Source organism: Silene latifolia, chromosome 2, assembly GCF_048544455.1.
Source record: "Silene latifolia isolate original U9 population chromosome 2, ASM4854445v1, whole genome shotgun sequence".
NCBI lineage: Eukaryota > Viridiplantae > Streptophyta > Magnoliopsida > Caryophyllales > Caryophyllaceae > Silene > Silene latifolia.
This window is the reverse complement of record NC_133527.1, coordinates 105,938,102-105,956,530: the sequence shown is the minus strand read 5'-3', so window position 1 is coordinate 105,956,530 and position 18,429 is coordinate 105,938,102. Positions and strand designations below refer to the sequence as shown.

Below are 18,429 nucleotides of genomic sequence, written 5' to 3'. Positions count from 1 at the left end.
GAACTACGAGCACGGTTTGATTTCACCTTTTCAGGTGGATAGGTAGGCAGTCCTTTCTTACACAAGAAGGATATGACGTGACTCATATTTGAGCAAATTTAGTCCCAGAATTAACCTCGTTCCCATGCTTTATAGTGCATAATTGGGTCATTTACTATCTTTAGTTTCCCATTCTGCATATTCTTTAAGGTTTTGTCCCCTTTGGTAGGAAAGGAGTGTTAACCTTGCATTTACATGGTAAAATGGAGCTAAATTGATCGCATCTAATGACCAAGCATCAAAGAGAAGACATTACTAGAAGGCCTAAATAGATAATAAAGAGAAATGGGCAATGATGAAAGGATCCTTGCATCCTCAACATGATCCTCGCAGATTATTAAGGAGCAAAAAGAAGAGAAGCTGTTTGTCCCAGGATCCGAGCGGATTGCCCACAATCTGGGCGTCTCTGAGCAGCAAGATCCAAGGGTCTTGTGCCCAGGACAAGCGTCCTACAGCAACTCAAGCCGAGCGTCTCATCTGTGATCCGCTCAGATCACAAGTCGGTACCAACCGTGCCACAACTCAAGACGCGCGGGACGAGCAGATTGACACGGGACTAGCAAGACGAATATGCTCATTTCCTCCGAGAGGAGCATTTCCTCAACTTTTCTTAGGGTCTTAATAGTCATTTAAGCCCTTAGTAACCCTAATTTATGTACCTAATCTTTAGTATAAATAGCCCATTGTACTACCTAGATTAGCATCAGTCTTGAATCCAATCTTAATCAATCCTTAATACTTCGTTAATCCATCTTAATTAGTTCTTAATACTCTCAAATTAGTTGTAGTAGAATTTATCAATATTAATTATATCTTAATCTTTCCTAAATTTCTCTATTGTTCTTCATTTATTCTGGGTAATTAGAAGATTATTTGGGTTTATTTGGGAGATTGACAACCTTCCATCAATCATCAAGTACTTCTATTATTCTTTGCATTATTATTTTGGAATCTCCATAGGTATAATTCTCTTAACCCTTGTTTTAATCACTGTTAATCACTTTCATTTGTTCGTCATGTTTTGCCTTGTTAATATGATTGACAACCTTGTTAGCATGTTAAACTTGATAATGAGTGAGTAGTTTCCCAGGCTAGGATTAATGGGGAATTAGGGGAAACTAACATGGGGAACGATTCATGCTTAATCTAATATGTTTTCATGATTTATTTGCTTGCTTGTTGTGATTTCAACTTATGCACATGTTATGTTTGATGAAATGCGAGCCCATGAATCCTTGCATTTTTTGATCCATCACCTATCTTTTTAATGAGGCTTGTAAGCTTATACACCAACTCGAGCCTCATTAGACCATGCATATAGTTGAATAGGAAAAATTAAGTAGACTTGTAGGTGTTGTACAATCTTAACCGATTCGGATCCGGGACCCAAACCTTCCTGGGATTGTAAGCTTATACACCAACTCGATCCCATCATAACAATAATTGCTTGCTTATAATTTGAGAATATGTTTGTATGATCAACTCCTATGAATCGCCTATGAACCCTTGACACCCTAGTGCTTTTAATCAATTGTTTACGTCTCTATTTTATTTACCTTGCATTTATTTTCATTGTTGATTAGTTTTAGTCGATCTCCTACCTCAACCCCAAATTGTGACACCCTAAGCCACGACCATTTACAATTGAAAATCCTACGTCAATACCCGTCCCTTGGGATCCGACCTTTACTTGCCTCTTTGCTAAGAGTAGTTTGTGAAGTTATAAATATTGTTTTGGTTAGGTAACTTTTGACGACGAGTTTAAAAACCTCACACCAAAAAATGGCGCCGTTGCTGGGGACGGTGTTAACTTGATTTGATTTTCTTTTATTGTTTTTAGTTGTGTCTTTCTTCACCTTGGGGAAGTCAATCTCCTCAAGGTTGTTCTAATTGTTTTCGAGTTGTTTGATATTTTGCATGACTAGGAGATCACAAGGTAATCCATTACCTATTGACCTTGAAATTGAAAGGACCTTAACCAACAATAGAAGAGTTTCTAGAGGTACTTTGAGAGGTATTGGAGAGATTGTGGACATTCAACCAAATAACATTGAGTTTACTAACCCTTTTTGCAAGAGAAGAAGAGGACAACCCAATACAAAACCCACCACAAAATCATCCCACAATGCCTAAATTTTTATCACATTTCGTACCAACCAAGGATAACCTACCACATGGCACTTCTACACCACAACACTTAACCGGTAATTTCATTGCCAAATCCGCATTCATACAATTAGTTGAGAATTCAATTTGGAGGGATGCCTAGTGAAGACCCTCTCTCACATATGGAGACTTATTGTGACTATTGTGATGCGATCTTTCAAACCGGGGTTACTCAAGACCAAATCCGATGGGTATTATTTCCTTTTTTTTTTATTGGTGCCGCAAAGCAATGGTTAAAGAGCCTAGACAAGGCTACCCTTGGTATTGACTCATGGAAGAAGTTAGGACTTGCTTTCTACAAGAAATTCCATCCTCCGGAGAAGACCAATATTTTGAGAGCCCAAATCACCGGGTTATCAAAACCAACCTCCATACAATCAACCAAATGACCAAGGCTTTGATGTTCAAAAAGCGGTCCTCCAAATGCAAAAGAATCAACTAGAATTTTTCACTCAAATGCAAAAAGATAGCTAAGCCAAAGACATCACCATCAACAACATACTAGCCCACACAAAGATGTTGGAAACCCAAATGACTCAATTAGCATCTTCTAACTCTCAAAGACAAAAGGGGCAATTACCACCTCAAGGTAATCACCAAAGACATGAATCAGTTAGTGCCATCCATTTGAGAAGTGGTACAAGATATGAAGGGCCGAAGAAGCCAATTGATGAAGAAGTTGTGGAGGCTAGTGACAAGCAAAGAGTTGTGGAGAACTCTAAAGAAGAAGAACACACCACCAATGAAGTTTCAAAGAAGAAGAATGAAGAGAAGGCTAAGGAGAAAGAGCCTATTGTGATTAGACTTCCATTTCCGAGTCGTCAAGCTAAGCCTAAGTTTTATGAACAACTTGGAAAGTTCATGGAGATTGTGAAGTACTTAGAAGTCTCAATCCCATTCACGGAATTGATCAATCATGTTCCGGCCTATGCGAAATACATGAAAGCTATTCTTACCAAGAAGAAATCCATCCGGAAGCTAGAGACTATTGCATTCACTAAGGTGAGTAGTGCTATTCTACAAGGAAGCTCACCTCCAAAGCTCAAAGATCCGAGAAGCTTCTCTATTCCATGTACCATCGGCGACACCACAATCAACAAAGCATTATGTGACCTTGGAGCAAGTGTGAGTGTCACGCCATACTCGGTGTGCAAAAGGCTAGGAATGGGAGAACTCAAATGCACCAATATCACGCTTCAAATGGAGGATCGATCAACGAAGACACCTCTAAGGGTATGGGAGGATGTGCCCGTAAGAATTGGCAAGTTTTTCATCCCAGTGGACTTTGTTATTGTTGACATGGAGGAAGATTCCAACATTCCTATCATTTTAGGAAGGCCATTCTTACATACCGCGGGAGCGGTAATTGATGTGAAGCATGGGGAACTCACACTTGAAGTGGGAGATGAGACGATCACCTTTAACCTTGACAAGACGATGAGAGCTCCCCGATTACATGAGCCATGTTTCAAGATTGATCACTATAGCCGAGAAAGTGATAGGAAGAAGTTGGCATCTCAATGCAAAGAACAAGTTATGGGTAAAGAATCACCACCCATATGGAAGAAGAAAGTGGATAATCTTCAAGATGCTCCATCCAAAGAGCAAGAAAATTTCAACAATGAGAGCTTGAATAGCTCACCACCAATCATGACAAGAGAAGAAGAAGGCCTCATTGGCCATGATAACAAGAAAGAGGAGTTGTTTTTATCAACTCATGATACTATAGGGATGCAAGCTAGTGAAGTATGTGGTCTATGGGATGACGAATTCGATGAGTTAGTCAATCCCTACACTGGAAATGCTATAGACCAAGGCTTTGGTGACCATCTTGACTCAAGTCACCACCATGAAGAACACAATGTGCAAAAGTCTATTGAAGGTCTTTATAATGACAATGAACAAGCCTTCGACTACTTCTACAAGGTGTTGAGCAACATCAACAACACCTTGGCTATGCCCCCTTGACATCTCATCCAAGAGTGAGAGTTTGGTGGAGTCCTCCCTAAACCACCATTTGTAAATATTCTAACCCCTTAACTTGCATTTTACTTCTTGTATTGTATACTTGTCAATATTGGATTTACATTTTTATGTTTTGATCAATATTATCATTATGAGAGAGAGAGTGAGGGAGGTATTTTAATGTTTCTTGATGTGTAGTGTTTGAACTAGTGTGGGGATAGAAATTGCCTAGGCTATCCGAGCCTTCGTAGTGCACCTTCAATGAAGACCAAATGAATGAAGAAAAAAATGACACGGGAAATGAAGAATCCCCGCGGGTGGAACTGAACCCATCGGTATAGGAGAAGATCCGAGCGTCCCAGAGGGAACCCGCTCGTTTTGGGCATAATCCGAGCGTCCTGACTCCTAGCCGCTCGTCTTGAAAGAGCTAGGAATTGAAGAATCCATACTGACTATGAATCCGAGCGTCCCCTGTAGAAGACGCTCGTCCCTGTCTGAAGACGGTCATCTAAGTGGAAATCCGCGCGTCCTGACCTGTGCAAATATTTAACATCCACTCTGTCTATGAATCGGAGCGTCCCTAACTGAACATGCTCGTGTCCTGAAAAATCTGCCCGTCTCCACTTGAATCCGCGCGTCTTGACTACGGGTTGGAATTTCTCAGCTGACTGCTTAAGGATCCACTCGTCTCAGCGCAAATCCGCCCGTCTTCTCCTGCTGCTGCTATAACATGGGATTAAAACCCCTTCTTCCCAATTCATTTCTTCCTTTCAAAACACAAACACTCACCCATAAACCCTCATAAACCCTCAATCCCTCATCCACAAAACTCATTTTCCTCAACTAAATTCACCCAAATCAAATCCAAACTTCCTCAAAACACAATCAAATCACTCCTTCATCATCAAAACACAATTCAAACAACAATATCCTCAAAAATTGAATCGATTTTCTAGGTTTCAAGGCGAAATTCGAAAATCCCAAATCGATTAGGGATTCATTGAAGCTTGAGGATACTAGAAGCATTCAAGCAAAACTTCGGTTGTTGATATATTCTTAACAAGGAGAAGAACAATGGCAAGAACTAAAGGTGGAAACAAGGCACCCACAAAATCAAATATTTCAAAGAGGCAACAAGCTCTATTAGCCTCAAAGGCTATGGTGCTACAACAAGCAAGAGTAGAAGTTCAAGAGGTTCCTACTCCTATGGTGGAAGCTACTCCTATTCCGGTAATTGAGAAATTACAAGAATATCCGGAGGTAACTTTCACAACCGAATCTCATCGGAAAGCTTTTATATCTCTTGCTAAAAAAACAATTTTGCCCACCAAGTTTATATGCCAAGATGCTTTAGCCAAATTGGGTGTTCTTGAGAGGACAAAGCACTTCTTCGAGTCTATGGGGTTACTTACACTATTTAATATACAAGAATTGACATACCCCTCTCTTACCATGGAATTTATAAGCTCATTGAAGGTAACTAATGTCTTAAACTTGAAAAGTGTTGAATTCCGCCTAAAAAATAAGGATAGAAAGATGACTTTGGAAGAGTTTGGGAAAGTGTTTGGTCTGGAGGACCATCCTCCTTATGTGAAGAAGCCCTCGAAATATGACCCTACCCCTCTATGGAAAGCAATCACCGGAAGAAAATTTGAATCCTTCCATGAGTGTCGCGCCCTTTATGTCCACCATCCGGGTATAAGGGTATGGCATAAGGTTGTGGGAAATACTGTAATTGCAAGGAAGGGCACAAATCATTTCACCGAACTCGATTTCATCTACCTTGAATCAACCATGAATGTCGAGAAGAAGTTCACCAATGAATACAATGTACTTCAACTGTTACTTGAAAGGTGGCTTACAATTAACCATGGTAAAGAAGGAGCCGCTTTCATCATTAATGGAGGCTTGGTTACATGGTTAGCAAAACACTTCAACCCGGATTTTAACAAGGAGAAAACATACAAACCGGTTAGAGGTGGCAACCTTCTTGATATGGCCACTATGATTCACAAGTTTCATTGGGTCAAGAACGATAATCTTGACAACAAATTTGAGTGGCTCACCAAAGATGCTAAGTCCTTCATCTTGCCAAGCAAGATTTGCTTTCTCAATGTCCGAAGCCCAAATTACCTTCTTCCACTCTCCGATGAAGTCGAATTGATTATGCAACAACATAGGAAAACTATTGCCGAGCTCTCCTCCTCCTCTATTGTAACTCCACCCTACCCGTTTACCTACCAAGAATTCCGACCCAAAGATGTTGAGGTAGGTAACGATTACATGACTCAATTGATGCAACACATACATAAGGAAGCTTATGAGGACCGTGTCAATGCTTACCGGGCCCAATATCCGCCCCTCCTATACTTAGCCAGGCAAGGACTCCTTGATCCATCATGTCCTTGCCTAGTTGGGCGGATAGGGAAGGGTTCTTTCCTAATGCTCCTAGAGATGCTAGCATAGGTGGTGAGGTTACCAAAGGGAAGGAGATTGTTGTTGAGAGTGAGGAAGAAGAAGAAGAAGAAGAAGAAGAAGAAGAAGAAGAAGATGAGGAAGAAGAGGTTCATAGTTCAAGTGATGATGGTGAAGCCTCCGGGTCCATGGAGGTAGATGATGATGATGATAGTGAGGATGTTGATGATAATGACGATGGAAGTGATGAGGATGTCGCCATGAGTGATAATTGAGGATTAGCAAGCTTTTTGGAGGATGCCACATATCCATTGTGAGTCTCCTACACCTCCTCTAGCTTTGTTCTTTTCTCTTGTTTTCAACTATTTTAATCTTGATCATTGGTTTTAGTCCTAGAAACACCTAGAGGACTCCAACCTTGGTTTCATTGAGGTGTTTTAATTGTTCCCACCTTGTACAATCCAATATGACAAGTTTAGTTTCATGCATAGCATTTTGTGCATGAACTCCCCCAAATTTTTACACTAGCAATAGTGTCTTATTTGGTTTGGGGAAGTTTAAGCACACGCATTGGGAGTTAATTCAAATTATGCTCTCCAACCAAACAAAAAAATTCATGCATCATATAGTATAGTTTAGAATGCATTCACTTGTATATATGTCATATAGTTTGCATTTAGTATAGAAATCATGCATTGTCATATAGCTTGCCTAATTCCTTATCGTATTGGCCATTGAGGACAATGCCCATACTAGTGTGGGGATGAGGAATTCTAACTTGACTAAAAATCAAAAAATGATAAAAATTGAAATTTTTTGAAAAATACAAAAATAAGTTCTTTTGTTTCAAAAAAAATCAAAAACCCTAAAAATTTGTAAAATTGAAAAAACAAAAAACATGTTCATTCCTTTATAGTGTAGTATTGTATATATTGTATATACTTGTTTGTTTGTTTGTTTGTCTATCCTTCTTCACATTGATCGACTACGCCACATCCGAGACATGAGGATCATGAAGACCGCATGATATGATCTTTCCAATCTCCTTTTTCCTCTTTATGTTAATGATTGTGGCTTTATTTTGATTGATTGGGTATGAAACAATGTGACTATAGGATTTCATTTAGCTTATATGGCATACTAGTTGGTAGAAGCATATGCATTATGTTGTATATATGCTAGTTGCGTTATGGCATGTAGTTACATTTAGAAAAATTTTGTGAAAATATCTATTTGGGAAGCTTGACAAGTGTATATAAGGCCCTTGTAGATACTTTGTCTTCTTGAGACTTTGCTCATTAGAATACTTGTAAAACACCCTAGGATGTGTCATGCTAGTATCCTTTGACCCATGGATTAAGGCCTAGTCAAAAGTACCTTGTGGTGTGATAACTCCTTGGCTACCGTTTATTCCAAGGTGACCCTTGAAACCATGCAACCATCTTCCATATTCTACCACATTTTGTCATCAAAAAGGGAATGGGCACGAAAATTATTCAAAATTTGAGTTTAAGCAATGAAATGAAATGAAAAAGTTCACAATTTGCATCAAAAGAAAAGAGGAGTACAAAAACAAGAACGCCTACGCTTCAAATATAGGGCACCCTTGTTACTAATTGGGGTGACTTTGAAAATGTTCAAAAGAAAATGCAAAAAGTTGAAAGTTGTCAAGCATTGAAAAGCCAAAACATCAAAGAAATGGCAAAAAGAAATTGTTCTCAAAAATGTCAAATGCCACAAATTGGGGGGGAATAACAACAACAAAAGCAAACTCCCATATGAAACTCAAAATACAAATGATCCCTTTTATCCATCGAATCCACTTTTGTGCATGGTAGAGAGGGGACGACCCTTCTTCTCGTCTAGGCAAGAAGGGGAATTCCGCGATCCTCCAGTGTTTCTAACGCCATAAGGAGTCTACTCTTGATGAAAGCATTTGACGATTAAGGACAAAGGTACCCTAGCTTGACACAACTTGGAGGTGATTTAGTGGTATCCTCTTAGGCTTAGTAGCTTGAAGAAACCGTATCTATAATGGAGTGTGTACCCTTAGATTGCTTCCCTTGTAGATAATATCCGCCACTTAGATGAGGAAATTGGCTATTCATTTTTGTAGATGCATCCATTTCTTGTTTTTGTGTGCTTAATGCTTGGATGTATCGCCATTTTGGCAAGCCCCATCTTGCCTTGCAAGAAGGCATCCTACCTCATTGTTGTCTTGTTGTGAGTTGAAGGGGCGGAGTGAGACCCGCTAATTGTCTCACATCGGCTATATTAGTAGATTAGTTTAAATAAGGGTCCTAATTTTTGTCACCTCTTTACTCGGGACGAGCAAAGGTTTGGTTTGGGGATGTTTGATGTGACTCATATTTGAGTACATTTAGTCCCCGAATCAACCTTGTTCCCATGCTTTATAGTGCATAATTGGGTCATTTACTATCTTTAGTTTCCCATTTTGCATATTCTTTGAGGTTTTGTCCCCTTGGTAGGAAAAGAGTGCTAACCTTGCATTTACATGGCGAAATGGAGCTAAATTGATCGCATCTAATGACCAAGCATCAAAGAGAAGACATTACTAGAAGGCCTAAGTAGATAATAAAGTGAAATGGGCAATGATGAAAGGATCCTTGCATCCTCAACATGATCCTCGCGGATTATTAAGGAGCAAAAAGAAGAGAAGCTGTCTGTCCCAGGATCCGAGTGGATTGCCCACAATCCGGGCGTCTCTGAGCAGCAAGATCTGAGCGTCTTGTGCCCAGGACGAGCGTCCCACAGCAGCTCAAGCCGAGCATCTCATCTGTGATCCGCTCGGATCACAAGTCAGTACCAACCGTGCCACAACTCAAGACGCGCGGGACGAGCAGATTGACACGGGACTAGCAAGACGGATATGCTCATTTCCTCCGAGAGGAGCATTTCCTTAACTTTTCTTAGGGTCTTAATATTCATTTAAGCCCTTAGTAACCCTAATTTATGTACCTAATCTTTAGTATAAATACCCCATTGTACTACCTAGATTAGCATCAATCTTGAATCCAATCTTAATCAATCCTTAATACTTCCTTAATCCATCATAATTAGTTCTTAATACTCTCAAATTAGTTGTAATAGAATTTATCAATATTAGTTATATCTTAATCTTTCCTTAATTTCTCTATTGTTCTTCATTTATTTTGGGTAATTAGAAGATTATTTGGGTTTATTTGGGAGATTGACAACCTTCCATCAATCATCAAGTACTTCTATTATTCTTTGCATTATTATTTTGGAATCTCCATAGGTATTGACAGGCTAATCGTATACCTACCAAAAATAACCAACTGGTCTCTAACAAATATAGCTAGGGAAGTCGGGATCGTATCCATAGGGAGACAAGATATCAGCTAAAGGTCCGTCTATTGGGTCCCAAAATGGGAGTTTGATTTTGGTTTCTAAACTAATAAAAGATTAAGGAAAAGAGAAATTAAACAAGAGTAATAAAAGTAGAGAAATGTGATAAAGATGATCAAATAAAGAAAGCATGCCAGGATTTCGGTTCACCATGGTAGTCTATCGACTCAGCTGCAAATAGCCTAGACAATCTACTGTGAGAGGGATACAAGAAAGGTCCTTCCGGTCCACTTTCTATCCTAGATTTCCACTAACTTAACTTCCGTCCTCATTAGGGTAGTCTACTGTTCAAAGCAAGTCTATTAAATCCAATCTTCCGATCTAGGAGTAAAATTAACCAGATTAAAGGTAACTTAAAAGCGTGCACTCAACTACGTCGATATTACAGTTAAATTGCTATGGGACAGATTCTCACATATAAATTGTCTAGTCTATTCGCTAAATCGTCACATTCCTACCATGGATTCTCTAATCCCGACATTAAAGGAATTAGCTACTCATAATATTAATGATGTCAAAAATAATAATATAAAGTGTACTAATCAAAGGCATGATGAAATAATGATAATTAAACATAAACTGTATTAGGGCAGAAATAATTAAACAATATTTAAAGCAAAGAACAATAAGATCAAGGTTAATAAGGAGAGAATGATTACAATCTCAAGCAATCCGGCGTAAAGATCAATCCAATATCCAAGCAAGAGATTAAAGGGAGAGTTTAACAGTGAAGAGCATGAGAGAAAGATTAGGTTGTTTAAGAGATGATAAAGCATACTAATGACCTAATTAGTGAATGCTTAAATAGGAAAAATAAAAGGTTTCACGAAATAACACAACACGGGTCACTTAAGCCCGCCTAAGACCAAAAACCACTCGATCGAGATCTTCTCCAGCTATTCCTCTCGATCAAGTAAATACCCTTCTCGATCGAGGACTTCCAGTAATCAGCATTTCGATCGAGTAAACAAAAGTACTCGATCGACCTCTCGTGTCCTCCAAACCACTCGACCGAACCATAAAGCTTCTCGATCGAGTGCTTTTCTTCAAAGTCAGCTTCTAATTCGTCTTTGACCGCTTCCTTGACCATCCTTCACGAACTCCAAGGCATGACTCTCGCTCTAACATCTCCGTCTCCTCACTATGCATGCTAAATAGGACGAATAGAGTACGGTTCCACCACTTTCAGGTTCATTCCTGCAAATCAGACAAAACAAACCAAAGTAGCCAATTCGGGGCATTTTGCAATACATAACAGCACAAAAATGCATATACATACGTGCAATATAAGACTAAAAAGGCTATAAAATGCACGTATCAAATCTCCCCAAACCGAACCTTTTCTCGTCCACGAGTAAACTAAATGCAAGCTAATGGAATGGAAATGAAAAATCAGAGCTAGCTATAACTTATCTATTTGAACCAATTTAATGCAAACAAAAATCAACAGTCATAGCTACAGCAGTCAATGTGCAAACGAGTTATAAGATGTCCATAAATAAAGCTGACCTATCGACCTTATAAGACCAACGAAATCGGACTCTCACGTGGTCACTATTCTCTCATGAAGCAAAGGGTGAATTATATATGTATAAGAGAGAAAGAGAAACAGTCACTCACCTAAACTGCGACCTACATAACATGCATGCAACAAAAATGATAGACGATTCAAGTACTATGCATACACTCCAACCAAACAAGGTCGTGTCACAGCCGAGGGCTTACAAATGATATAGGAAAGTGAGGTTCAGGTAAGAAAAGGCAAAACAAATTATGGGAATGTGGAGTTAAAGCGTCAAGCTAGCTCCTAAACAAGCCCATATAAGACCATCCAAATCTCAGCTGACAGAAAAATAAAGCACAAGTGCCCTTCATGACAAATTTCACTAACCAAATGCACTACCTCCTCAAAAAGATGTAAATAAGAACAGAGGAGTGAGACGGTCACAAAATTCCTTTTTTTAATATGGTCTCATTTTCAATTCTAATCAACTTTTTTAATATTTTCTTTCTTTTTCTCTTTTCTTTTCTGCCCGTGTGATTTCAACTTTTTTTTTCATTTTTTTTTCTTTCATCACACGTTTTGTCTTTTTTTTTCTTTTTCATGTCATTTTTTCTCATTTTTTCAATCATCCTTCCTCATTTTCCACGAACGCCAAACAACAAAATCGAGCCAAACTCGCAACATGGATCAACATACCACAAATGACACACTAAACTAGCATGACTGGGCAGGCTTAGTTTTGGGTGTAGCTAATGCGTTAAAAAGGCTATATTTGGCTTAAGTGGAGCTAAATGGGTGAAAAATGTAAGAAAGGGAAATTTGCAAGCACCTCCCTGCATGTGACACCGACCACAAACCCGAATATATGCAATTGACAAGAAACCGAATGTCATAAATGTACAAAAATGATAAACATGTTATGCAAGGAGTACTACTTTCAATTCCTATGTAAACCGGTCATGAATGTCACCAGTTATAAGGCTCTAGAACTCAGAAATTATAGAGTAGGTTGCCAATTTATCAGGTCTAGTCTACACAACCAGCTAAATTTGAACAAAAACTCGTAGATATGCGTAAGACTCAGCTAATAACTTTCAATAAAGTGCAAGGCTCAAGTAAAAATGACAAGTTACAGTGCAATATCATCACGGAAATCAACCATTCCGACTCAACCTATATGCAAAATAAAACGTGAATATTTTATTATTCTTTGAATTTTCTATTTTTTTGGATTTTTATGATTTTTTTGAAATAAAAGAGAACATTGCAAGCAGAAAATAGAAACGTGAATGCAAAAACAAATGCAAATGCAGACTCAAAGGATGCAATACCCTCCCCAAACCAAAACGGACAACGCCCTCGTTGTCCTCCAGCATACACCAGTAGATAAATACAGGGGGACGGGAAAATACAACCGATAAATGCATGAAAAACAATAAATAAAAAGGAGACAAAAGAAATAAGAGAACAAGAATGTACATACAAAACACGAACTTCCACAAACCAGCCTGAAAACTGGGGAAATGAGTAGACCAGTAGCTACTCGTCAGCCTCGTCCTCCACCGTGAAGTCCGGGTCCACCTCCTGCTCTCTCCTCCTCGCCTCCTCAGCCTGAGTCCTCGCTACCGCCTCAGCCGTGTCCTCCTCCTCGTCACTGGCTGGTTGTGGGTACCCCTCAGCTGGGTACCGGTAAAAAGACGGGTGTGGCCAACCCTCAGGAACGGGACGTCGTCGCATCATGTGATACTCGTATAGAGGGAACAAAGTAAGAGCTATGCCCCGCTCTATACGAGCCTGCCTGCTAAGAAGCTCAAGCAACAAACTGTCACGGCGTCTTTGGTCAAGGACCGCGGACGCCTCAAAGGGTAAACCGGCTGTGTCTATTCGGGCGCAGGAGTAGGAGTAGGAGTAGGGATCGGGGTAGGAATGGCCGTGGAAGTCTGGCCACCCGTTGAAGGTGTGGATCCCTTTCCGGTCTCAGGTTTCTTCCGCTTCTTAGAAGCGGACATGGTAGGAGGTGGACCAAGTGGGAGGTGGTACATGGGTAGTGGTGGAGGTATCCTGCCCCTAACAGTGGGAAGGGGAACGAGGCAGAGTGGTGCAAGGTAAGGGTACAGACAAGGAACTGCAAATCTTCCATGTCTTATGGTCAGAAGTAAGCCAAGTCATAGACAACATAGCTGTCAGGTCAAGGTACCTATCAGTGTCTAGGTGCTATAGGTCACGAGGAAAGGCGGGGAAGATAGAACGGGCAAGAAAAGTGGCTATGCCACCGCAAACAATGGTGCCCGTAGTCTTCTGCCCCGCCGTGTGAAAATACTGAGCAGTCAAGTAAGCAATGTTAAGCACAAAGGGTCCCTCACTGTCAATGTTCAGGTACCCACCAAGAGTTGACAGCTCAATGTTGTTCACGTTGTTAGGTTCTTTACGGCCAAAGATGGTCCCGCCAATGAGACGCTGGAAGTAACGGGCCGGGGGAAGATGGACATGCGCGAGCTTGCGCTCCTCGTAGCTAGTCTGTGCCAAAGTCCTCCACAACTGGCGGATGACCTTCCTAGGACAGACAATGTCACCCGTAAAAGAAAGACCTAACCTAGGACCAAACTCCTTTAAGGTCCAAGAAATAGTCCGGTTAAATAACCGGAAAGAAACAGAGGCACTGGTCGGGTCAGTGGCGTAGGCGCCAGAAGAGAAGGTAAAGGAGCTGAAAAACTCGAGGGTCAGCTCCTTGAAGGTCAAGGCACTCATGGTAATCAGTCTTGACATCCCCGCCCCTCTCAAAATCTCAAGTAAGGGCTCGTAAATACCTAACCTATCAAGTGACCTACGACACAAAAATCTAGTAGATAGAAAATCACAGCTCTCTAAGGCAAATAAACGTTAACGATGTATATCATTAACGAAAATTACCTCAGGGTAGTCGGGGTGTGGGTCAAGTGAGTCGTCAACTCGGATAGTGAGGTGGCCAGTAGCAGGCGTGGCTCTTCCGCGATCCCGGCCTCTAGTACCTGAAGAAGAACCCCGTCCTCTGATGGAACGAGGTACTAAGGCCGCTCGGTAAGCAGCTGTGACAGCTGGTGACCACGCAGCAGGGGTGGTCACCGTACCGGAAGTAGAAAGTGTAGCTGTACTGGTAGAAGCAGAGGCAAAGCTAGCAGCAGAGCTAGCTAAGACGGAGGCAGAAACAGAGCTAGCCGCGACAGAGGCGGAACTAGCGACAACAGCAGTAGTACTAGTAACAAGAGCAGCTAAAACATGGGTAGTAGCAACGGTACTAACAGTCGGAACGACGGTGGTTGCAGCAGGGACCACCGTCTCAGTTGATGATGGAACAACAGTCGAACTAGTCGAAAGCAATGAACTACTTTCCATCCTAATCAAGTAAGCAAGGGGAAACAACAACCAATTAAACAATTTAACCACAAAATCCCTTAATCAGTCGGGTTTTTTGAACCAAATGATAAACCCTAAACCCCAAATTACTTCATAGTGGCGAACTAAAGTAATTAATCAACAAAATAGTAAAGGGGAAACTTACTTGATGATGAAACCCACAAGATAAGCAAGAAAATTGACAATAAAATGATGCGAATTGGCGGAATTTCAATCGAAAACCCGCAAACCCTAATTCCCAAAATTAATCACAACAAACACAAATTTAAAGGGGAAAATAGAGGGCTTTGGTCGATTTATTAGCAAGGTAAATAAAGTGGGTGTTGGATTTGATATTAGGCAAGAATTATGGAGGTTTCTGGGGTTATATCGCACGAAAGGGGAAGAGCAAATGAAGAACAAAATGAATAATAAAATTAGAATGAAAAAATAGAAGTTAAAGAGGTACTTCCTGCGTGTATTAAACAATTTCACTTGATCGAGGGATTTGAAATCACTCGATCGAGAAGTCTGGCCTTCATTCTGCTCGATCGAACAGAATTCTACTCGATCGCGAATTGTCCATTTTTGCTATTTTGATCGAGTAACTGAAACCTCTCGATCGAACCTTTCTCCTGGGCATTCCTCTCGATCGAGTACAAAAAGTACTCGATCGAGTTCTTTTCTTGTGTAATTCATCCCAATGCGACATTATCTCCCCAAACCTGCATAAAAATATGCGAAAACACATCCCGACAATACCAAATCGCAAAATAACAGTCTATAGTCTTTTCTAGCTAAGCTAAATTGTCTAAAGTCTAGCAGTTCTAAAAAATGCAATAAAGAAGTTCGACGGAAATTTAAAGTTTTACAATTTGTTACAACGGGGCATTTCCCGCTTAATTCCCAAAACATTTCAGTAGCCCCAAGGAGGGCTTCTGACTGGAGGAAGTCCCCTCAACATTTCGGATGGTCCTCTTCAATCTCCACGAGCTTGAATTTGAAACAGTAGAGGGAGAGTAGTTGACGTCCACGTATGCACGAACTTTCTGCTTCCCTTTGTCTTTCCCATCAGTTTTGACATTAGCATCTCTATTTTGATTGACTTTATTCGCACCTTGACCGTCGACAACTTCGGCATCTATTTCATCTGTACCTGCAGCAAGGAAAACAGAAGAATGTTCCTCCTTTTTGCTCTCAGTCTGAGGCGGAGGGGTTACAATAGCAGCACAAAATTCAACATTCTCAGCCGACGTGTCTATATTTGAGTCAGTAGAGGATAGGGCATTGCAAGGTTGAGCTTTCATGGGAGCCCTACGAGATTTAGATTGATGAAAAATCAATTCTTCTTCTCCTACCTGAAACGTAAATGTCTTACCCCCGACATCGATCATTGCGCGAGAAGTGAATAAAAATGGTCTCCCTAAAATAATAGGGTTGTGAGTGTTCTCGGGGATGTCAAGTACTACGAAGTCGACGGGAATAAAGAATCTCCCGATCTTTATAGGTATGTCCTCTATAACTCCTAACGGCCGTAATATACTACGGTCGGCCATCTGTACGGTCATGTTAGTGCAATTAAATTTGGTCAAACCAAGTCTCTTAGCGAGAGACAAAGGTAAGACGCTCACGCTAGCACCAAGATCGCATAGTGCGTTATCAATCAAATGGGTTCCTATATGACACGGAATTGAGAAACTACTCGGGTCTGACTGTTTAGGTGGCAACTTATTTTGAACTAGGGCGGTCCCTACCTCAGTTAAAGCTACTGTCTCATGATCGTTTATATGCCTCTTACGCGACAAAATTTCTTTCATAAACTTTAAGTAAGAGGGTACCTGAGTCAGCAACTCGGTGAATAGAATAGTAACATGTAAGCTTTTCAGGAGCTCGACAAATTTCCCGAACTGTTGATTAGCTTTGGTGCTTTGTAGTCTCCTTGGAAAGGGCACCGTAATAGGAATCTCGAGCCATTTGTTCCTCTCTTCCAACGTCTCAACAGGTTCAAGCTCTTTTTCACTCGATCGAGTCTTTTTACCTCTCGATCGAGTCCTTTCTGGTGATCTTTCACTCGATCGAGCAATAACAATCTCTTGATTGAGGCAAAGTTCCACTCGATCGAACAATCTCTTCAAAATTTCCACTCGATCGAGTGGTTTTAACCTCTCAATCGATTCCCTGAATATCCAATTCACTCGATCGAGCAACATTTCCATTTGATCGAGTTCTTTCTTCAACATTTCTACTCGATCGACCACCAGAAATCAGTCGATCGAGTATTTCTTTCGTGCTTGGCATATTTTCAGCATTATACGCCTTTCCATCATCAAAAGTAGCTTCCCTCGGGTCTGATATATCATCTAAAGTCGACAATTTTGGTTCTTCATAAGAACGACCACTTCGCAAATTAATCAAGTTTACCGTCTCATGTGGATTCTTCTCAGATTGGGACGGCAAATGACCCGGTGTTCTTGTGGATTGGCTTGTGGCCAACTGAGCAACTTGAGTTTCAAGTGACTTGATTGAAGCTTCCTTCTGTTGGTCACTCATCTGCAATTGCTTTGTCAATGATTGAATCATTGTCTTTAGCTCAGTCAGCTCACTTACCCCACTAGAAGATGAAGCTCCTTAATGCGGCGGAGGAAAAAAATGAGGCTTTTGAAAGCCTTGTTGAGCTTTATGAGGAGGGACATAAGCTTGCTGCTGTTGTGGTGCAGGAGTTGGATTAAGAACATTCTGACTTGTCCACCTCAAATTGGGATGGACTGCCCCTTGATTATTGTAATAAGAACCTCCTCCTTGCCTATATTGCTGAAAGGAAAGGACTTGTTCTTTGTCTGTCAGACAGTTAATAGCACTATGACCGTCATTACTCCCACATCTTTCATAGGTGACAGTTTCCTGTCTAGTCAATAGATGAACAGTCTGTTGATCACCAGCAGCTTGTATTTCTAATCTATCAAAACGAACATTCATGGCTTCCAACTGAGCCACGACCACATTATCGACCGAGTGAACAGTCCGAATTCCGTCCCTGGGGTTCCCATATTCAGCACAATGGGTCGCCATCTCCTCAATAATGCCCCATTCCTTATCGTCATCAATGTTCTTTTGAAATCTCCCATTGGATGAGGCGTCAAGTATAGCTCTGTGGTCATCATACAACCCATTGTAGAACTGGTTGCACAAATACCACTGATTAAAACCAAGGTGAGGAAGAGACCTCACCAACTTCTTGAACCGGCACCAAGCTTCATAGAAATTCTCATCAGGTGCCTGCTTGAAACTAGTAATCTTACCCCTCAGCTGAATAGTGCGTTGTGGAGGGAAGTATCTTTTGTAGAAGGCAAGTGCGAGAGTCTCCCAGTTGGTGATACCAGCAGCAGTCCGGTCAAGATCAGTCAGCCACTCACAGCCTGAGTCAGTCAGAGAAAAAGGAAAAAGCACTTCCTTTATCTTGTAATGTGTTACTCCCTTAGTGGCGGGAATAATAGAGCAATAGTTAGTAAAGACTTCCATATGCTTTTGCGGATCTTCACCCGCCACACCTCGATACAGGTTTCTTTCCACCAAATTTA

General features: G+C 40.8%; 1 non-coding gene across 1 annotated transcript; it reads left to right on the top strand.

The window, feature by feature from the left end:
* The first annotated feature begins 18,053 nt into the window (after window positions 1-18,053).
* Window positions 18,054-18,159, top strand: LOC141645068 (small nucleolar RNA R71). Its single transcript, XR_012544661.1, has one exon. It is a non-coding gene; the product is annotated as a small nucleolar RNA R71 (small nucleolar RNA).
* The last annotated feature ends 270 nt before the right edge of the window (window positions 18,160-18,429 follow it).